Source organism: Pistacia vera, unplaced genomic scaffold, assembly GCF_008641045.1.
Source record: "Pistacia vera cultivar Batoury unplaced genomic scaffold, PisVer_v2 Contig244, whole genome shotgun sequence".
In the NCBI taxonomy this organism is placed as follows: Eukaryota; Viridiplantae; Streptophyta; class Magnoliopsida; order Sapindales; family Anacardiaceae; genus Pistacia; species Pistacia vera.
In genome coordinates this window covers 354,829-379,522 of record NW_022196051.1, presented here as the reverse complement: position 1 = coordinate 379,522, position 24,694 = coordinate 354,829, and the positions used below count along the sequence as shown (strand labels likewise).

General features: G+C 32.2%; 1 long non-coding RNA gene across 1 annotated transcript; it reads left to right on the top strand.

The window, feature by feature from the left end:
- Window positions 1–6,544: 6,544 nt before the first annotated feature.
- LOC116131845 lies at window positions 6,545–8,916 on the top strand. Its single transcript, XR_004128311.1, has 5 exons — window positions 6,545–6,897; window positions 7,583–7,791; window positions 7,884–8,010; window positions 8,312–8,387; window positions 8,541–8,916. It is a non-coding gene; the product is annotated as an uncharacterized LOC116131845 (long non-coding RNA).
- The last annotated feature ends 15,778 nt before the right edge of the window (window positions 8,917–24,694 follow it).

Below are 24,694 nucleotides of genomic sequence, written 5' to 3'. Positions count from 1 at the left end.
ACATAGTGATTACAGGAAGTAGTACTGAAATGATTCAGCAAACCAAACAACTCTTGCATTCTAATTTCAAGCTTAAGGACTTGGGATTACTAAGATATTCTTAGGTTTTGAAGTAACTAGATCATCTAAAGGGATTATTTTGTGTCAAAGGAAGTACACATTAGAATTGATTTTAGAATCTGGATTATCTGGTTCCAAACCCTCCACAATTCCAATGGATTCCACTTTGAAATTGACATCTGTTGCATATGATGAAATGTTTCCTTTAGCCAATGATCCATTACTTCCTGACCCAAGTGTCTATCAAAGGTTAGTAGGTAAGTTGCTGTATTTGTGTATGACTCAACTAGACTTGAATTTTTCAGTCAATTTATTAAGTCAATTCATGCACAAACCTAAGTAATCACATCTGAAGGCAGCTCTTAAGATAATTAAGTGTGTCAAGACATCACCAGGATTAGGCCTATTTTTTCCAACAGAAAACAGTATGACTCTGTCAGCCTATTGCGACTCAGACTGGCCATCTAGTCTTATGACAAGAAAATCTGTGACAGGCTACTGTGTTTTCCTTAGTAAGTCTCTAATATCCTGGAAATCCAAGAGGCAAGCAACCATTTCCAAATCCTCATCTGAGGCAGAATATAGAGCAATGCCTGCTACTGTGCGTGAGCTTCTTTGGTTGGTACAACTCCTCACAGAGCTTGATGTTTCAAAGTCTCAACTACTACCTATTCCCCTACATTGTGATAATCAACCTGCAAACCATATAGCTTCTAATCCCATGTTTCATGAGAGGACAAAACACATTGATCTTGACTGCCATATGGTCAGAGATCGGCTCAAACTTGGTCTCATACAAACTGCCTATATTCCTACTGCAGAGCAACCAGCTGACTTATTGACTAAAGCACTCGGAAGTATCATTCCAAGCTATTACACAAGTTGGGGGTTCTTGATCTCTACCACCCTCCAACTTGAGAGGGGGTGTTAAATAGTTGTTATAACTGTATCAGTTCAGTTACTGTATCAGTTCAGTTTTTAGTTCAATTAGTTAGTTGGTTACTTGAGTTAGTTACAACTTGAGTTAGTTAACTAGTTAGTTGAGTTAATTTATCTAAATGTAATATAAAAGCATTTGTACAATAACGAGAAGAGTGTATCAGTAAAGCAATATTTTCCCCTAATTTCCCTCTGTTCACCGAGACTGAAACTCTTCAGCAAAACTATCTTTTTTCGAGCAAAATTACTTAGGTTTTCATGAATTTATTTTTTCTTAGTTTTCTTTATGATTTGTTTAAGTTATTTACCTTTCATGTATTTTTGGCTAATTGATGTTCGCTTGGAAGAAATTATTAACTATATATATATATATATATGAAATGGAATGATTTTCTAGAATGACTAAAGACAAAGCATTGTTAACTAGTCATCCCACCTAAAAACTTGAACAATAGGTCATAGCTTAACATTATATTAGTCTAATAAACCCCTTTACATGAAATTTGATATCTTTTCGTTCACTTTTTCTTTATGCAGTTGAATGTGGGGATTCGAACTTTAAACCTTTGGTTTTGATACTATGTTAACGTTATATTTGTTTAATAAACATTTCTTGGCCAAATATTTAAGAAACTTAGGGTGCGTTTGGTTTAATATTCCTAACCATATTCCCAATTCTATTCCTAAAATATTTGTTTGTTTAATTATTTAGGAAATATTAGTAATTTTTTAATTACTTTTAATCCCCTTCAGTTTATTAATTTCATAAATACCCCAAAAAAGTTTAAAAATTAACAAAAAACACCCCCACCCACCCATAGTTGTCAGATTCTGGCAACCATCATCAGTGGTAGCTGGAATCAGTCACAACAGCCTATAAACGATCGAAACTGGTCGGTAATTCACTGATCTGGCCTTTTCTGGCCAGATCCACAGTGGATCTAGCCGAAAAAGGCTAGATCTGGCCGTCGATTTGGCCTTTTCAAAGGCAAGATCAATGCACGTACGGCTAGATCTGATCAGTCTGCATCATAACACCAGATTCCGACGGTGGTGGCCGAAATCTGGCATTGTGGGTGGGTGGGGGTGTTTTTTGTCATTTTACACAAAATTTATATATTGGGATGTTTAGTTAAATTAGCAAACCTATGGGGTTTTTTGTTAATTTTTAAATTTTACCTCGTAATACTCACCCTATTTAACTATCCAATATTATTCCCAAAATCCTATGTAAAATAATAAAACAAACGGACCCTTAGTTTCATTATTTTTTCTAACTATATAATTAGAATACACGTGGAAGAGTTAACTTTTATTTGAAAATTGTCTTTTTTGGTCGTTAAACCCAAATTTTTTTATCAAGTACTCCCTTTATATTCAACTATATATACATATATGGTATAGCTAGCTAGCTACTCTTTGTTGGTTAATGAGAAAATTAAAAGCCAGAGAAGGTTGAAAAAAATGAAAAGAAACTAAATGTGTTTTAATTGGTTAATGAGAAAACGGAGAGAAAGTATTAATTAAAAAATATTAGGCTTTGATTTATTGTTTAATGGATGGGGTTAACAGATGATATCCTGGTCAAAATTATTTCTTCATCTAAACTTGGGGGATAAAAATATTGTTAAATAAAAGTGAAAATTTTAATTAAACCCTTTAGTTATTAACAGTAATTGATGCTGCTAATTATATTATCATTTAAAGAAATTTGGGAGTATTTTTTTTAAATTTATTTTTAATTCAAAATGACGTGATATACTCTTATTACTTATATAGATTACAAGGTTATTTAAACCCTCTTAAGTTTTTTAACTAAATCTATTCGGTATTGGCAATAATTATGAATCCCATGACGTCAGGATTGTTTGATTAGTTTTGAGCAAATGAGGCAAAGTAACCTTAATTCCCAACTTTGACTTCATCTCCAACAGCCCCCAACACGGCAACACCCATCCACCCACCCACTTAAAATCTATATCCAACAGGCCCCAGAAACTCATTAACCCCAACGTAACCCCCCGCGTGAGAATTAAAAAAATAATAATTAAATTATAAAAAATGAAGAAAAATAAATTAATAAATCTAAAAAAATATATAAATCTTAAATATTAGAAATAAGAAATCTGAATAAATATCTGAAAAAATTAAAGATAAAAAATCTAAAAACTAATAAAAACTTTTTTTTTTTAACTTTTTTTTTTTTTTTTAAAACAAATCTCAAAAAATGGTGGTCTTTGCCATCGTGGCTGACATTGGCCCGTAGCTCGATAGTAGAACTTGGAAAAATGTTTTTAGATTATAGCTCCCTTTTTTAAGGTTGTTTAAATAAGTTTTTGAAGTATTCATAATTTTTTTGAATCCTTAAATTTTTTATTTTGAATTCTTTTTCATTTTGTGATTTTAGATTAAGGGTTTATATTATTGAAGACTTTTTTTTTTAATTTTATTTATTTTTTTATTTAGAAATGAGTTGTTGACAAATTTTTTAGTAAAATAGTCAAGTTCAAGATATGATTCAGATAAATTGAAATTGTGTTTCGTCAAAAATCAATATTAGTCGACTCCCATATTTATGGGGGTCTGTGTGGTAGTGTCTAGAGTTTTTGAGCGTGTAATTAAATTTTTGAGTTTGAAGGGGTGTAAAATAATTAACCTTAATTATTATAAAAAATTAGGTACATTTATTCTTTTACCCTTTATCCAGTTAAAACTAGTTTGACTGGCGACTATTGGGGGTTCCGAGTAGTTACCAATATTTAAGGGGGTTTAACATAATCCCTCATATATATTGGGCATATGCTTAAATTCTAAATACTATTTTATGTAATTAATATTAATATCAAAGACAAAAATGATCTCTATTTGAGGTTTAATTTTATCATTGTTGTTATGTTATTAACTAGGATGTACTACAGTATGAACATGGAGATGAGTTCTTCCATTAACGAGGATCAGTACAATGATTGGCTAATTGACATTAAGGAAGACCGGGAACCTGATCTTTCAAAGTGTTATATTTATAGACATGGAAAAGAAAAAATCGAGATATGTAAAAGACATATGTGACCAAACAACTCGTGAGAAATTTGACGAAGTTTTCAACTTCATCAAAGACCGAGAGAAAACGATTCGAGAGAGCTATTTGGAGGCCTGTCAGCTTGAGAGTTGTGCGTATTGGAGATGATTCTACGTGATGCTAGTTTTATCATAGAGATCCTTATAAAATATTTTGAGAAAGATATTGAAGTGACATTTTGTTACGTATACCAGTGCAAAGATATGCTTTAAAGTCGGACTTGCTATTAATGGAAAATCAATTTCCATACTTTTTACGTGAGGGATTATACAAGTTAGTTGCCAGTAGCCCTTCCTTCATTGATATTTGTATTAAATTCTTCAGGTTTCGGAAGTTTGGTGGTAGTGTACGTGACAAAAAAAAAGTTTAAACATTTCACCGATTTGCAAAGAGCTATTCTAGTGGAAAAGTTCCCGGCATATGAGATTGATCATGAAGATGATGATGTTTGTATACCTTGTGCCACAAAGCTACATGAATCAGGATTGAAATTTAAACTTGCTCCTAGAAGGGAATGCCCACTTGTGATCAGATTTGAAGAAGGCGAGTTGACAATACCAGAATTAACCGTTAAACCACGAGACAGATACTAAATTTCGGAACATAATGGCTTTGGAGCAATGTTGCTATCCAAATCGAACTATCGTCTGTGATTATGTTTTACTACTAGGCTCTCTTATCGAAGACAAAAGGGATACACAGTTGCTTGTAGATAAGGAAATTATTTGGAATGAGATGGGCGACAGTGAGGCATTAGCAAATTTGTTTAACAAAATTGCAATTGAAATTCCTTTAGCTGAAAATCATTACAATAAAATTCATCAGGATCTCAGGGCATACCATGATGATCCATATAACTAAAACAGGGCAAAATTGAAAAGAATGTATTTTAGCGATATCTGGAGAGGTACAGCAACTGTTGTTGCTGCTGTTCGCTTGACACTCACTTTTATACAAACCATATCTTCTGTCATGCATTAATTTGAATTAGATGTATTCGATTAATTAATTACGTTGCATTTGAAGCTTTGTCGATTTAATAACTAATAATAAAGCCTTTCTATTTATATATTATTCCATTTCTGTGTATGTTTATATGCTTAATCATTTTCCATAATCATCTCTTTTAATTTTTAAACCACTATTATCCATTAAATCAAGAAAAATACTATACATACAAAGAGTTTATATAAAATCTTTCATACAAAGTGACGTGTCAGAATAGGATTAGATTAATTATATAAATAATCAACTTAAAAAAGGCACATTAAATGATAGTGAATGACATAACAATATTAGAGTACTGCCACATTACCTTTTATGTATAACTTTGTATAAACGTTTTGTATGTATAATATTATTCTTAAATCAATTAGTTCATTAAATCCATTTTTAATTGTTAACTCAATCTTAATTCGATAAGAAAAAGCTATTACCTTTGGTGAATCAATTGAAGAACAGGCTTCGATTAATTATTGCTAAATCTAATACAATTCTCTCATCCACCAAGAAAAATTTGACAAGGCTAAATCAATTTCAGTAGGTCTGACTGCCTTAATCTTAAGAATAACATATTTTGATTTGATAATAAAAATTAAAGGGAGGACGACTATTTTCCACCCAAAGTTTTGCGAAATGACACTTTTCCACCCTTCAAGTTTTAAAATGACACTTTCCCACCCACCGTTATGTTCCGTTAGAAAAATCCGTTTTTAAGAAGGGTAAGATGGTCAAGTTACATGAAGCTGTAAAAATCAAGGGTGCGTTTGGTTCCATATTTCTACCCTTATTCCCAATCCTATTCCCTAAATATTGTTTGACACATTATTTGAGAAATATTAATATATTTTTTGTAATTCTTTTAGTCTCATTAAGTTTATTAATTTCATAAGTACCCCCAGAAAAAAAAGTTTAAAAAGTAACAAAAACACCCCCTAAACCCATATTTGCCTGATTCATGCAACCACCGTCGGTGGTAGCTGAAATCTGTCACAACGGCCTACACTACGACCAGAAAAGGCCGGCAATTCACCGAACTGGCCGTTAACGACGACCATATCTTTGGAGATGGACTTTTGCGGCCATCGACAGCCATATCTGGCCGTAGATCTACCACGGATCTGGTCAGAAAAGGCCATATCGACATGTTATGACGCAGATCCAATCAGTCTGTGTTGTAATACAATTTTTTGGCCAGATTCCATTGGTGATGGTTGGAATCTGACACTACGGGTGGTGAAGGTGTTTTTGTCATTTTATAAAATTTTTATATATTAGGTGTTTAGTTAAATTAGTAAACCTATGAGGTTTTTTATAAATTTATAAATTTTACTCCATAATAGTCACTATTTAACTACCTAAATTATTATAAAAATTCTATCCAAGATAATAAACAAAGGACCCAAAATTAAAAAATTGATATCTCAATCAGTGTAACTTCGCCTGAGTGGTTGCCAGGCGCTCCACTAAAGTTGACCCCGAAAAAAAGGGTGAACGAAAAGACATTTGCCTTTTCTCACTGTTCTCTCTAACTAAAGCTTAAACAGTTAGGGTTGGCGACTAGCAACTGGGGACATGGATGATGACGAGTGGGGTCCCGATAAAGAGGAAGAAGGTGGCACCGTGGCCGCGGTAGAGGAGGGGAAACCCAAAGAAGTGAGAAGGCATTAGTAGATTCGTTCTATGGGACCGATCGTGGGTTGACGGAGACTAGCGAAACGAGCAGAAATTGTTGAGCTTATCACACAGCTTGAAGCTAAGAATTCGACTCCCACACTGACTGAGGCGTTAACTTTGCTTAACGACAAATGGATTCTTGCGTAAGTGTTTGTTTTGCTGTTTGGTTCGTGGGAAAATTATGGTGAAGGGATTGAATTTGGGAGTTTTTAAAATTGGGTATTTCTGTGGTTTGTTAGTACTTGGGCTAAGTTGAAACTTTGGTTAATTTAGGATGATATAATCACATAGCTTATTTTAGTTGAATTCCACTGCTTTGGAAATGAAAATATGAATGAAATTTTAATCCTTTTTGATAATTTGTTTGTTTATTGCTTATAGGCATATTTATCGCTATAAAATCAGTGATTTGTTAACAGTATATTTGGAGGGTTAGAGACTCTCAAGAACTTGGAGTTGTAAAATTGAGATAAAAATTTTGGATGTTCCACTGGTGATCTTATATTCTGTCACGAATATGCTTTGTAACTTCAAAATTGTTATGCTATTAATTGTAATCAACACCAAAGTCCAAAATTGATATTTCTAAATTGTTGACTCTGCTTTTATATAATCAATTCTACTTTAGTAGTATATATTAGGTGGCTGCAGAACTCTCCAAGAAACTGTGTTAATTCTGATGGCAAAAATTGGTTTAAATTTGTGCCCGGCAAGAGGTTGTAGATTTTCTTGAGTTGGAACAGAGATGCAGTTGTAGCACCAATAGATGGATTTACGCCTTTCATATTGTAGTCTAGTTGATATTGAGTTTAAATTTATGTGTGGCAGTGCAAGTATACATCCTTTTCCTGTTTGTTCCCCTTATTGTCAAGGGGTTCATTGCAATTGGCGAGAGTGGAGGTATCTCAGACAATTGACTCATTAATTGGTGAGGGCTCATATGGAAGAGTGTATTTCAGTGTTGTGAGAAGTGGGCAGCTGCAGCCATCAAGAAATTAGATTCCAGTAAGCAACCAGACCTGGAATTTCTAGCACAGGTTTGGCTTATTATTGTGCATTATCTTCAGTTCTTCTATTGTGTTGCAATAAGTATTTTGTTGAATTTAATAGTTCACACATGATTTTACAGGTTTCCATGGTATCAAGACTTAAACAAGAAAATGTTGTTGAGCTTGTTGGTTATTGCATTGATGGCCCTCTACGTGTCCTTGTCTATTAGCGTACTTCAAAAGGATCTCTTCATGCCATTCTTCATGGTAAGTGGTGTCATATTATTTCTATGTTTTCAACTCTTAGCTACCATACCAATAAAGATCATTATGTGGGTTGACTTTATAAATCATGTAAGGTGTTTCTAGCTGAGGGGTGATCATTTATATTTGAGAATTCTGGTATTCTTTGCATATCATAATTGGTTTAATTATAAAGCTTTGTAATTGATGGTTGTGGAAGCCTAGTGTCAAACATACTCGAGAGATGAATAGAAGATGATATTCAATTTTCAAAATCAAAAGGTTACCCTCATTCCTCCTGTGCTAATTAATATGCCATTTGCAGCATCTTCAATACCGCCCTGACAATGATTTCATCTCTCCTATCACTGCCGCGTGGACAGCAAACCCTTGTGACATGGGTATGAACTTCATCTTTGTACTTTTCTACCACTAACTCGTTTTGGAACATACATATTTTTTCTATTTTGTTACTCTCTATATTGATAGCTAGCAAATTCATATATGTGTAAGCTTTATTCAAGCTGATTTTTATGCAATCTGGATTGTTTTAGGCAACTCCAAAGCTCAGCGAAGATAAGGTGAAGCAATTGCGTTGATGCTAAGTTAAATGGAGAATACCCTCCTAAGACAGTTGCAAAGGTACTGAAGATGGTAATTTCGGTTGAAAATAATGCATCAAATTCAAGCGTTCTTGGTGGAAGAGCAAAAGATTGTGAAGAAGGTTTTGAAGATCTAGAAGGCAAAGGAAAAGAAAGCTTCAAGGAGCTAGAAAGTGGGAGGATGAAAGCAGAACTTTTTGGATTTTAAGAAATGAATGAGAAATTGGAAAAGTTGTTTTCTTTGTATTGAATTCTCTATTTTTATTGGGTTTGAATTGACAAAATTTCTTATATATATATGCACTGTAATTTTACAATCTGGATTCTTATTTAGGCAAATTGGTAATGCTAATACTTCGTTTTATTTGGGGTTAAATTGACAAAATTTAAATATAAGTAGGGTTGCAGCAACTACAAGGACAAATTATCTAGGACAAATTGATAATTTTAAAAATCTAAGGTGATTTAAGACATTATATTTAATAAAAAAAACTAGACGGATAAATTAGTAGGCATCAATAATTTCATATTTAAAGAGGGTATGGTGGTAATTAACTATGTTGACATGACATAAAATAATAAAAGAATAAGAAGTCAAATAATAAAGGGTATTTTCGTCTTTACAATCAAACAGTAACGAGTGCGTTTGGTTTATTATTTTGGATAGGATTTTGGGAATAATATTGGGTAGTTAGATGGGGGAGTATTACGAGGTAAAATTTAAAAATTTATGAAAAAGCCCTTAGGTTTGCTAATTTAAATAAACACCCTAATATATAAAATGACAAAAACACCCCCACCACCTGCAGTGCCAGATTCCAGCCACCAACGTCGGAATCTGACCGAAAAATTTCGTTACGACACAGACCGGTCGGATATGTGTTGTAACGCGTCACTATGGCCTTTTCTGGCCAGATCCAGCACAGATCTGGTCGGAAAAGGCCAGATTTATGGCTAAATATTGCCATCAATGGCCGGAAAACGTCAAAAGAAGTCCATTTTTGGCCGTCGTTTTCGGTCAACGACAGCCAAGATGGATCTGGCTGGAAAAGGCCAGATCAGTGAACTTTCAGCCATTTCTGGTCGGTAGGTAGGCTATTGTACAGATTCCGGCTACCACCGACGGTGATTGCCGAAATCTGGCAAGTATAGGTTGATGGGGGTGTTTTTGTTAATTTTTAAACTTTTTTTCTGGGGGTATTTAATGAAATTAATAAGCTTAAGGGGTTTAAAAGTAATTAAAAAATATAGTAATATCTCTGAAATAATGTGTCAAACAATATTTGGGAAATAGGATTGGGAATATGGATATAAATACTAAACCAAATGCACCCAACAAATTTTTCTAACGGAGCATAACGGTGGGTGGGAAAGTGTCATTTTAAAACTTAACGGATGGGAAAGTGTTGTTTCACCAAACCTTGGGTGGGAAAATGTGGTTCTCCCAAAATTAAATTAAAGATATTTTATATAAAATATAGGATCTAATCCAGGTTTCAGGAATCAGGATTACCGTAGGATAAGTTAAAAGCTTATGAACATAATTAAAAAATTAATGCTAAAAGTTGGTGCAAACACCATCCTATTAAACATATTTTATAGTTTTCTCTTAAATATAATATATATAATTTTTTTTTTTTTAAATCTTGGGTTAACAATTGTTAATTAACAGTAATGCTAGGCTTACCGACCCAGCGACCGATTTGACATACTGACTCTGAGTTAAATTTTGAGATTTGGGTTGTTGGGTAGTGAGTCGGTATATAAAAATCGGTATTTGGGTCGGTAAATATAGTATTACTGGTTAATTAAATAAGCAACATGTGAACGTCACAACATGTCCACAACACGGGAATCCTAACGTAATTGTTCCCTTATTTAATTCCTTTCGAGAAGGCAGATGGATCAAATTAGCAAATCCCAAATTGGCTCTTAATCTGCATCCCCCAAATGAAACTTGTGTTTAAGATTGCTTAAATAAATTCAATTTTAAGGAGGAACATATATATATATATATTTTCTAATTAATAATTTATAATTAGAAGTCAATTTCACATAACTATTCTATAATATACATTTCTTTTCTATATACTAAAGATTTCATTCATGATGTGACAGTGAAATCTTATTTCATTTCAACGTTATAACATGACAATAGTGATTGACTTTTTAATCTCGTTTTTCTAATTTTTGGATTGAAATACATTACAATCTAAGATTAATGAGAATCACTACCCCATTCTAATCCTAATTTTCATTCATTTCCACAAATCAAACAAGGTCTAATACCCTCAATTTTGAATAAATTGAAAGAATATAAATCTTAAAAAAACAGAAAAAAGAAATCATAATGATAAAAGGTGCTGCCAATGGGAGTGTGTTCCACAACGGTAAACAATTTTATTATAGGGTAACGTTATATAATTGTTCAAGCTTTTAAAACTCGGTACGGCCTCGCCGGTTGAACCGGTGATCAAACTGGGTTGGTTCATGTAAAAAAAATCAAATTTATTAATTGACCCGCTTTAGACTGCGGTTGAATCAGTTTTTTGTGACAAACCGCTAGTCCAACCGATTCAATCCGACGGGTGAACCGTATTTTTATTATTTTTTTATGTCATGTTAACGTCAGAATGATATCATCACACTAATGTCAGTATAATGACATCACTATTCAACTCGGTGATTAAACCGGTTCGACCGATCAACCTGATAACCTGATCGGGTCACTCTCCGATCGGGTTTTAAAACTTTGTAATTGTTCTTTCTCACCAACATTTAAGTATTATATGACATCTTGTACGGTAAGATGACGCAATAACTCTAGCGTAGTCTCCACCGAAATACTACACAAATTGCGCCGTCGTTCAATTTATCCAAGTATTACGCATATTTTTTGCCATATATGCGATGGATTACTAGAGCTAGTTGACCACGTTAGACGACATAAATTTACATTGTATTCTGATTCCGAAAAACGATGCAACATATTGCGTCGTCTCGTCTATACAACAACCAATGTTATACGACAAAATTATGCCACATTATTTCGCATCGTTAAAAAATGAATACGACAAAATATTGTCCAAAACCGACAACCTTGTGGCGTCGTTTTAGATGCTTATTCCAGTAGTGTTAATCATTTAGCCTAATCATCTCTTTGGTGTTTAAACCACTGTTATCCATTAAATCAATCAATCATTAATTTCAATAAAATTCATTTTTTGTTGTTAAATCAATCATAATTAAATAAGAAAAAAAACTATTGTTGTGAAGTCCCGCGCGCGCGCGCGTGTGTGTGTGTGTGTGTGTGTGTGTGTGTGCGTGCGCGTGTGTGTGTGTGTGTGTGTGTGTGTGTGTGTGTGTGTGTGTGTGGGGTTATAGGTTTTAACCCAACATGACGCGTTTTGGGCCTGAAGCCTAGAAACAAAACCATGAGGCCCTATAATGCAAAAGCGAACAATATCATGTTGGTCCATTTATAACACGTTATCAACACGATCGCGATGAAAGGATGTGTTGTGAAGTTCTATATCGCTCCGTATGAGAAGGGGTGCATATATATATGGGGCTATTGGCCTTAACCCAACATGACATGTTTTGGGCCTGAAGCCCAGAAACAAAACCGTGAGGCCCGGTAGTGTCAAAACTGACAATATCATATTAGGTTATTTATAACATGTTATCAATACGATCGCGATGGGAGATGTGTGTTGTGAAGTCCCATATCGCTCCGTGTGAGATGGGGTGCATGTATATATAGGGTTATAGGCTTTAACCCAACATGACACTTTTTGGGCTTGAAGCCCAAAAACAAAACCATGAGGCCCTTTAGTGTCAAAAGAGACAATATCATGTTGGACCATTTATAAAACTATTAACTTTGTGAAAGCAAGAGAATACTGTCAAAGAAGAGATTGCTTTTAATTACTGCTAAATCTAATACAATTCTCTAATCCACTAAGAAAATTTTTTCAAGGCTAAACCAGTTTCAGTAGGTCTTACTGCGTTAATAAAATAAAATAAAAGATAATTCATATAAAATATTTGATCTAGACTAGGTTTAAGTATTGGATACTATATGTGTTCTTAACCGTAGGATAAGTTAATTAAAAGCCTAAGAACTTTGAAAAATAATTATTAAAAAATCAATGCTAAAGTCGGTGCAGACACCCCCCTGTTACACTTTTTTAATTAAACATATTCTAAAGTTGGTCTTAAACATTACATTTTAAAATCTTGGGTTAACAATTGTAAATTCTACAGGCAACTTGTGGATAAGGAGAAGAGGAAGCACGTCCCAGCATGCATGTACAGCTAGAAAACAGGGATTAATTTTTAAATTTAATGCCGCTATTTAGGGGTGTTTGTCTGAGTTTATGAAAATCAGCTAATTTTGCTTATAAGCTAAACTTGCCTATAGGCTAATTTTGCTTATAATCTAAAATTAGTTTATAAGCATTTAAAATTTTAAGCAATTACGTGTTTAGTTAAAATACTTATAAGTGACTGATAAATAATTAACGTGCTTGGTAAAATGTGACTTATAAGTACATTTTATTATAAAATGACTAAAAAAGGTATTTTATTAAACAAGAGTATATTATAGAATTTTAAAATTAAATAAGGATAATGTAGTAATATATTTGAGCAAACTAGCTTATAAACAGAATGGTTATTAAAAAAATATAATAATAACATCTTATTTAGATTACTTTTTATTGGAGAATCTAGATTAACTAATTACGAGGAATCTTGATTTACACGACAATGAGTGTTTAAAATTTACAATGAGTGTTTAAAATTTCCATTGTTATTGGATGGATCAATGTAGGAGGCTCTTTTTAATCAAATATTTTAGAAATAGAAGACAAGTTTACTTAACTATTATGTGAGGGGACGTTTATTTAATAATATAATATGTTAATTAAAATGAGTATGTTAAAATGCCCCATCAGTGACTCAAGTAGATGACAAATCCTGAAGAATAGCAACAAAGTTCCGTAATTATATAATTCAATTACAAGTCCTGACAAATCTGAATATACAATTTTATTTGGAAGTTAGGCTATCCAATTTCTTGGATTGCATTATACACAATAACACAATGACGTATTTAAATTGATAAATCAATAATAAAATTTTGTAGGGTCAATATAAATTTAAATTGGGTTAAAATTATAAAATATAAAATCTTTTTTTTTTTTTTTTTCCAGTTTGAGTGAGTTTAATATGAATTTTTTGGGTTAAAATTTTAAATATTATAAATAATTTTTTTTTTTAAAGTTTGAGTGAGTTCAATTAAACACATATATTATAGTGTGGTTACGTCCGTGATTACATAATCACATCAATTCTTATTGTTTCCACCAAGAAATAAATTGCAAGGTAAACCAACTACAAAATGGGATCCTAAATTTAATATTTCTCTCATTTAATTATGGCTGCTAAACTGGATCAAACAAGCTCTTAATTTCTAAACAATTTTCGAAAGATAACTATTATATATATATATATATATATAAATATAGAGAGAGAGAGAGAGAGAGAGAGAGAGAGAGAGAGAGAGAGAGAGAGAGAACTACAAAACAGGATCCTAAATTTAGTTGTTCCCTTATTTAATTATGGCTGCTAAACTGGATCAAACAAGCTCTTAATTGAGTCACTGATGTGCTGTGGCATTTTAACATACTCATTTTAGTTAAACATATTCTCTTATTAAGTAAACGTCCCCACTTAATTAATTAACGTCAGTCATAACTATAGTTTTTCTTTAATCTGTAAATTAGAAATTGTTAAATAGGTAACATGTGCTTTAAGAGATTTAACGTTAATATTTAATATAACCGTTGAATCTTATTTGGTCACTCTTTTTTTTTTTTTTTTTGGGTAATCAGAGTGTTCGAGTCAGTTTGCGCATAACTCAACTAATCCTCGAACTCTATTGAATACCCTACAAACTCAAAGGGTCATGTAAGTCATAATATTATTGTAATAGATGGTCTCAAGGTTTAAACCCTAAAACTCAAGAAAGGGAGCAAACCTCCTTGACCACCAAACGAATCTCTTGAGGTTTATTTCTTCACTGTTTCCACATGCCTTTCCTCTATCTATTTGACTTTCAATTTAATAATAGAATACATTAATTAAAATAAGCATGTTAAAATGTCACATCAGTGACTCACGTAGATGACAAATTCTAAGAAGAGCAGCAAGGTTCCGTAGTTCTATAATTCAATTCCAAATCCTGACAAATCAAAAAGTACAATTTTATTTTAAAAACTATATATATATAAAGAGAGAGAAGAGAGAGAGAACTACAAAACATCATTGTAAATTTAATTGTTCCCTTATTTAATTAGGCTACTAATCTTTAATTACTTCCTTTGGAGAATGCAGATGGAAAACTTTGTAGCGTCCAAAGGAATCTTGTGTTTAGGATTGTTTAAATAAATTCAATTTTTAAGAGGAATCTTGATATATATATATATATATATATATATATGACAAGGAGGTTTACATGTCCCATTGTCACTAGATGGGTCAATGTGGGGGCAAATTTTATCCAATTAATTTATTTATAATTAGTTGACAATTTCATATAGTTATTCTATAATATGTTTCTTTTTGTATATTAAAGATTTCATGTCAGTGACATAACAGCGGAATCTTATTTCATTTTAGCGTTATAACATGACAATAATTGTTGACTTTACAATCTAAGATTAATGAGAATCAATGCATGAGGTTTTTTTTTAATCAACTATTTTAGAATTAGAAGACAAAGTTTACCTACCTATTCTGTAATATATTTCTTTCTATAATATTAAATATTTAACATTGATATGATAGTGGAATCTTAATTCATCACTCTTTCTCCATGCCTTTCCTCTATCTATTTGATTTTCAATTGAACTTGACCCTAGCAAGCCAGTGATTTAAGGATAATCTTTCTTTTAAACAGTTAGATTGGAATATGCGCACAAGACAAACACATTATCAAGGTCAACAACTATATATATATACACAGTGACGGAGCCAACATGGGCCAGGGTTTCTAACTTAATTGCAGATTAGAGAAAGACTATAGTTATAATTGAGGTTAATTAATTAAGTGGGGGACGTTTATTTAATAATAGAATATGTTTAATTAAAATGAGTATGTTAAAATGTCACATCAGTGACTCAAGTACATGACAAATCCTGAAGAAGAACATCAAAGTTCTGTAGTTCTATAATTCAATTACAAATCCTGATAAATCAAAATGTACAATTTTATTTGAAAACTATATAACATCAAAGTTCCGTGGTTCTGTAATTCAATTGCAAATCCTGATAAATCAAAATGTACAATTTTATTTGAAAACTATATATATATATATATATATATATATACATATGGCCGCTAATCTTTAATTATTTCCTTTTGGAAAATGCAGCTGGATCAAACTACCTCTGCATCCTCCAAAGGAATCTTGTATTTAGGATTGCTTAAATAAATTCAATTTTAAAGAGGAATCTTGATATATATATATATATAATCAAACTACCTCTGCATCCTCCAAAGGAATCTTGTGTTTAGGATTGCTTAAATAAATTCAATTTTAAAGAGGAATCTTGATATATATATATATAGTTAGGTTTACATATCCCATTGTCACTAGATGGGTCAATGTGGGGGCAAATTTTATCAAATTAATATTTTATAATTAGAAGACAATTTCACCTAGCTATTCTATAATATATTTCTTTTCTATATACTAAAGATTTCATGTTGTGACATAACAATGAAATCTTATTTCATTTTAACGTTATAATTCAAAACATGACAATAATGATTGACTTTAATCTCATTTTTTCTCTTTTTTAGATTGAAAATTTGAAGTATATTACAATCCAATATTAATTAGAATCATATCCCATTCTAAATCTCATTCATTTCCCACAAGTGGTCAACCATTGTCTAATACTCTCAAATTTGTATAAACTGAAAGAATATAAATTTAAAAAAAATAGAATAAAGAAATTATAATGATAAAAAGGGTTGCTAGTGGGAGTGTGTTCTTTCTAACCAACATTTAATGTTATATAATTGTTCCCTCTCACCAACATTTAAGTATTATTTTGTCATCTATTCGTACTCCAAGACGAACAACTCCGGCGTAGTCTCCACCGAAATACTACATAAACTATCTTATTGGATCAAACTCTATAAAGTCAATAAAAATTGGACAAGGCCATCTTTTAGTTGATGAATGTAGATGGATCAAACTAGCCCTTAATCTACATTGTGAAAGGAATCTTGTGTTTAGGATGACTTAAATAAATAGAGGAATCTTGATACATATAAGAAAATTTATGCATATAAGGAATCTTGTGGTCATTTTATGCAATTACTATAAGAAATTTAATATAACTATTCTGTAATATATTTCTTTTCTATATATTAAAGATTTCATGTCGTAACATAACTGTGGAATCTTATTTCATTTTAATGTTATAACATGACAATGGTTGCTAAGTGCTAACTTTAGTCTCGCTGAACTACTGAACTAGTTTTAAGTATTGGATATTATATATATGTTCTCAACCGTAGGATAAGTTAATTAAAAGCCTATGAACTTTGAAAAATAATTTAAAAAAAAAAAAATCAATGCTAAAAGTTGGTGCAGACACCACCCTGTTATCTGGCATTTACTTTCCTTAGTAAGCATATTCTTGATACAAGTAACATGTAAATAAGGAGAAGAGGAAGCACGTCCCAGCATGAATGTACAGCTACGAAACAGGGATTAACTCTTCTATTTAATTCCGTTATTTAATTGTGGCGTCAAATCTAGATTACCTTTTTTTGGAGAATTCAAATTCTAATTACGAGGAATCTTGATATATACACATGGAGTGTTTAAGATTTCCATTGTTATTGGATGGATCAATGTTAGAGGCTTTTTTTAATAAGTAAACGACAGAATCCCACTCAAGGTTTGACGAAATCCTAAGTTGGTATCCCAAGTTACATTTATTCTAGATTTTCACCCTTAAAATAACAGTGTTAGCAATTTTTAGCGTTTAGATAGTGTAATTACCATAATGTCCTTAACTCCAAATTAATAAATTATGTTTTAACCCATAAATTAGTAGAATTATAAAATTACCATTTTATTTTCAAATTATATCAAAAATACCCTCAATCACTACACACCCTTGTCAGAAATAGCCCAATTTGGGCTGTTATCGGGCTGTTTCCGACTACGTTGAATCCCCTGGTCACCTCCATCACCTTCCCTGTAGTCCATCGTCCAAAACCCCTTTGGTTCTCGGCTCATTGGCCCTTCAATCGCCGGCACTGTTAGGCTTAGGGTTTTGGTGTTCTTCGCTGGATTCTGATTGATTCCGACGATGAAAATCCAATTGGACACCACCACTGCAACCACCATCTCCAAATCTATAAAACCCCTCTGTCCCCAGCAACCGTTTCTTCGTCGTTCGTCGACTGAGAGTTCATGTTCATCGGCTGTTTTTTGGTGAAGTGGTGGATGACAAATGGTGAGCTACCGTGGTTGGGAAGGTTAGGGGTTTTGTAAGAGAGGATGCGAGGAGTCAAATGGTGGTGGTGGTTGGGGTTGTTGCCGTTCAAAACAGTTGGAAACCAACGAAAACCAGTTGCATGTCACGGCTATCGTGGCTCGCGATCGGCGAGTGATGAGGGTTTGTGAAGGGTGTGGTTTTATAGAGGGGAGGATGAGGGTTCAAATGGTGGTGAAAAGGGTTATTGTGGGTGGAAGAATCGCTAGAAAAAGGGCAAAAAATGTCAGGGATGCCGTCTGCTAAGATACGCCAGAGGATTGTTAGAGGCGACAGTTTGCTAACATGTGTTGCCCATGTAAAATGACCAATTTACCCCTTTATCATTACATCAAATATTTTTCGGTCACTTTAAGGGTATGAATCTAGAATAAATGTAACATGAGGTACCAATTTGGGATTTCGTCAAACCTTGGGTGGGAATATGTCATTTACTCTTTGTTAATTAATATTTTAGAATTAGAAGACAAGTTTACCTAACTATTATGTGGGGAACGTCTATTTAATAATAGAAAATGTTAATTAAAATGAGTATGTTAAAATGCCACATCAGAGTCTCAAGTAGATGAGAAATCCTGAAGAAGAGCAGCAATGCTCTGTAGTTCTATAATTCAATTACAAATCCTAACAAATCTAGATGTACAATTTTATTTGGAAGTTAGGCTATCCAATTTCTTGGAAATGCATTACACAATCAATTTAACATAGGCTAGTTCTTGTGTCCACCAAGAAATAAATTGCAAGGCTAAACCAATTTCAATAGGTCTTACTACGATGTTCGTAACATATAACATATTTTGATTTGGGCAATATAAAATAAAGGATAATTCATATGAAATATATGATTTATTAAAAGCCTTGCAATATAGATAACAAAGTTTCAGGACTGGATATATATAACAAAGTTCTCGACCGCAGTATAAGTTAATTAAAAGCCTATGAACTTTGAAAAATGATTTATTGAAAAAATCAATGCTAAATGTTTGTACTGCAGCACTACGTCGTTACCTGGCATTTTAACGTACTGTTGCTACTTAAACATATTTTATGGTTGGTCTTAAACAATTGATAATTAAAGAGGCAAATGTGAGCCTATTCCTCTTGAAAACAATATATATAGAGAGAGAACTACAAAACAAAATCCTAAATTTAATTGTTCCCTTATTTAATAATGGCTGCTAATCTTTAATTACTTCCTTTGGAGGATGCAGATAGATCAAACTAGAAATCCCAAACTAGCTCTGCATCCTCCAAAGGAATCTTGTGTTCAGGATTGCTTAAATAATTCTAAAGAGGAATCTATATATATGACAGTGAATGTTTAAATATCCCATTGTCACTAGATGGATCAATGTGGGGGCAAATTTTATCCAATTAATATTTTATTTCACGTAACTATTCAATAATATATTTATTTTCTATATACTAAAGATTTCATGTCATGACATAACAGTGGAATCTTATTTCATTTTAGCATTATAACATGACAAAAGTGGTTGCCTTTAATCTTGCTTCTCTTTTTTGGATTGAAACATATTACAATCTAAGATTAATGAGGATCATTATCCCATTCTAATTTTAATGCTTATTCATTTCCACAAATCAAACATTGTCTAATACTCTCAATTTTGAATAAATTGAAAGAATATAAATCTTGAAAAATAGAAAAAAAAATCATAATGATAAATAGAAGTGTGTTCCATAATTGTAAACAATTTTATTATCAGGAATGTTATATAATTGTTCTCTCTCACTAACATTTAAGTATTATTTTGTCATCTATTTGAGTCATTGATGTGGCATTTTAACATACTCTTTTTAATTAAACATATTCTATTATTAATTAAACAACGTCAGCCATAACTATAGTTTTTCTTTAATCTATGAATTAGAAATTGTTAGATAGGCAACTTGTGCTTTAAGAGAATATGCATGAAGCACGTCACCACGTGAATTCACAGGCATACAGCTAAAGGCGTTTGTTCATATCGATGTAATTAAAAGGTTCCTAACTTTGGCTTATAATCTTGATTACTTCCACAATTTCTTCAGTTATTAAATGATTAAAAATAGAATAAGTTGTCATATAGCCACCACCAAATCGTCGGCAACGAATGTCCAACAACACCCGCTGCTGCACTTGATGAATAGGCAAAGAAGACAACGATTAGTGATCATTGAATTAAAGTACACTTATCCTATCAAATTACTGGGAAAATATTTTTAACATTGCAATTATGAATCTTAAATTAAATGCTTTTATTTGTTAACATTACTGGAAAATAATTGCTAATGCAATGTTTTTAAAGAATGTGAAATGTTTATTGAATAACAAATTTTAATATATTAGAATTAGAGCACAATTTCATCTAAACAATTTGTATTTACTCCTATTTTAAATGAAAAAAATTATAATGCATCACAGATTAATATGTTTAGGTCATTATTAAATTGAATTTTGTATGATTGTGTACCATATTAAATCTTATTCATCACTCTTTCTATTTCATTCCGCATTCTTTTCCTTTTATCTATTCTTATTAATCAAGTGAATAATTTGTATGATTGCAGTGGGGAATTTTGAGAGTAAACGTGTTTGAAGCTTTAAAGGAAGAGTTGAGGAGAAAACAAACTTTTATTGATTGAGATTCAAAGCAGAATACGGCTTACTTCTCTTAAATATACAGAGAAGTTTCAGCTGAATCTTACAAAACAGAGAAGAGAGAAAAACTGGTCAAAACGACACAGTTTTATTAAACCTGAAACTGCAGCTTAAAACGACAGCGTTTTAGACTTGACACAGTTTATCTTACTAACAGCCCCCCTCAGCTGAACTACTTTGTAGCTTCAGCTTGTACCTAACATTCCCACTCAGGCTAAACAATCTTGTAGCTCAAATTCTGCTGCTTATGTTGTAACTCAAAAATCTGTAGACAAGGCAGGACTGAATTTTGACCGACTGAAATTCTGCTTTGAAACTCAAAATCTCTGAAACTCAAAATCTGTCAAAGAATCTGAAAACATTTTCCAATTTGCTGAAACATAACATAAAATCTCTTCTTTTGAATCATCTTAAGCTGCTGTAAAGAGTGACTTGTAGAAACTGTAAATCTCACTGATCCATCACAAAATGCCATCTTTCCTTTATCTATTCTTATTAACCAAGTGAATATTTTGTTGATTGTAGTACATATTAAATCTTATATACACATGTTCACTTTGATAACGTGCTTCCTTCTTATGCGCATAATCAATCTAAAATAAAACTAATTACAATCAATTCAACCACTATGGTCATATTATTTGGTTAAAAATAATAGATAAAGGAAAAGAATGCGTGTGTATATAATATATATATATATATATATATATATATATATATATATATATATATATATATATTACACACGGGATGAAGAGGAAACCACATTGCGAAGAAGAGGGAGAGACTAGATAGAGAGATACCAAAGATATAACACTTTCCTTCGTGCTTCGGCTTGAACGAAATAGAGAAGCAACAGGAACAAAATAATAATAGTTAAACAAAATAAACAGTAAACAAAGAAAGTAATACGCACGATTTACCCTGGTTCACCAATGTAGGCTACGTCCAGCTGAGTCATATTATTGCAATATGCCTCACCTCTCTGTTTACAATGAATGAATTGTTCTCACACACATAACAAGAGAAAAGAATGTTTATATACTAGGTTTAAGGGATTAACCTAGTTTTACAAAAATTACTATTCCTAAGCCCAACCCAAAAGGAATTAATAACTTAAAAGGAATCCTACAGCGGTTATACATGGAAAAGCCCAAAACCGCCTACGGGCTTGGGGGCGCTGCCCCCGCGACCCCCTCCCGCCACGGAGCGGGGCCCCGCCCCGTGACCGGGCAGCGGACCCCCGAGTGCGTCTCCGTTACCCATTAATGCTGAAGTAGTCGACAACTCCAACACGGCTGGAAAACTGGAAACTGGTGTGTTAATATCAACCAGGCACATATCTTTATTCCGGCAAAACTACTACCGAGGTACTCATGCACATGTTTCATTTTCTTAATGATTTGTTCGAGTTATTTACCTTTCATGTATTTCTTAATGAGTTTCATTACTTGTCTAACTATATAATTAGTATGAGCTTATATTTTTTATCAAAAAAGTTAACTCTTGCATGGAAGTGTTAACTTTTATTTGAGAATTTGTCTTTTTGGTCGTTAAACCTAAAATTTTGTTAAGTACTGTGGTAAAAAATTTTCCTCTTTAAAAGTTGAATGATTGAACATGAAATTACCCCTCAACATATTGCAAGTAAAAGTGAAATTTCAATTATACCCTTTAGTTAATATAGTAATTGATGCCATTAATAATACTTTATGATCATTTTTTGCATAATTATATTATTAATTAAGAATTTGGTGGGTATTTTGGATTTTTTTTTTAATTAAAGTGATGTGATATACTCTTACCACTTGTATAGATGATATGGTGATTAAGAAGTATATAGGAATTATTCTTAAACCCACACTACACCAATTTTTTCCTAAATCTACAAGCCCTCTCAGTCTCAAGTACAAGTATTACCAGAAGGATTCTCTGGTTAGTTTTAACTAAATGAGATGAAATGACTTAATGCCCTCGCATGCGCCACCTCCCAACTTTAACTTCATCCTAAGCACCCCTCGGCCCTCACACCCTCACCACCCACGGCCACAGTACCCACTTTAATCTATAACCAATAGCCCCAAAAACCATTAACGCCAACCTACCACACACATGTCAGACTAATTTTTTTTTAAATTATAAAAATTTAAGAAAAAGGAACTATAAGTATGAAAAACGCCTAAATTTTTTTTGAAATATTCAGAATAAGAAATATGAAATAATGAAAAAAAATAGAAATATCTAAAAAATTAAAGATAAAATAACCTAAAATTTAGAAAAACTTTTTAAGAAGTAAAAAAAAAAAAATTAATGCAAATCTTTAAAAAAAAAAAAATGGTTAAAAGAAAGCAGTCTTAGCCATAGAGGCCAATGTTGGCAAATGTTTTTTAGATTTTTTGTTTTAGGTTTTTAAGTGTTTTTTTTAATTATTCTTAATTTTTAATTCTTTTTTTATTAAATATTTATGATTTTAGGCTAAGGTTGTTGTATATTAAGATTTTTTTAAATTTCTATTTAATTTTAAATTTTTATTTAAAAGTGAGTGTATACAAATTTTATAGTAAAATAGTCAAATTCAAGATATGATTAGGATAAATTATAATGTGTTTAGTCAAAAAAGTCAACTCCCTATTTGGGGGTCGTGTCGTAGTGTTTAGAATTTCTGGATTTTGAAGGGTGTAAACATTGACCATTAATGAGTATAAAAATTTTGATGCGCGTTTACTCTTTTACCTTTATCCTGTTAAAACTGAGAAAGAGTAAGTAGGTTTAGAGTGATTTTCCATATATAAGAGAGTTTCTTAGTATATATTGGACATCAATAATGTTACGTTTACTCACGAACATTAATCATCTTATTCACTTTTGTTAAATTACATATGATACCCGTACTATGCTTATAGTATCCATACTATGTTTTATATTTACACACGTTAATAAGTTCGTGAGAAACATAGCATTACTTATTGGACAAGCTTATATATATATAAAATGATTTATGAAATCTAATTAATATTAATATCAAAAAAAAAAAAAATGATCTCTATTGAGGGTTAATTTTATTGTGTTGTCATGTTGTTAACTAGGATGTACGATAATATGAACATAGAAATGAATTCTTCCATTGATGGAGAGGTCCGTGAGGAACGACACATAATCGTAAATATGCTAATTCACCATGGGGATCCCAGGCAGGATAATCATGTGATTATTGTATTTAGAAGTCCCTACACGTATTCGTAAAGTAAACGAAGAAGCTTACACCCTCAAGCAATTTCAATAGGCCCTTTTCACCATAAGAAAAAAGAATTACGCATCATGGAAAATCTAAAAAGGCATATGTAAGTTACTTTTTCTCACGAACAACTCTAAACAAGTGGAAGTTTCAGCTCATCAAAGGCTGAGCAGAAGATACGACATTGTTATTCAGAAACCTGTACGCTTAACAGTGATGACTATGTAAAGATGATTCGACGTGATGCTATTTATCATAGAGATCTTCTTGAGGAATTATGAGCAAGATAGTGTTCCGGAAATTAAACAACAGAAAAATTAGCTTTGATGTTGGACTTTATATTACGGAAAATCAACTTCCATATTTTTACTTGAGGGATTATACAAGATGGTTGTCAGTAGACCTCCCTTCATTAATCTTTGTTGTGATTTCTTCCGCCGTCCCAATGAGATGTTTGATAGCGTACCTGTCAATCAGAGATTAAATATTCACCGATTTGCTAAGAGTTGCTCTAGTGAAAAGCTACCCGCAACAGAAGTCAGAGAAGCAGTCACATGAGGTAAATAGTGATGTTGATTTACCTAGTGCGGCGAAGCTACATGAATCAGGAGTGAAATTCAGTGC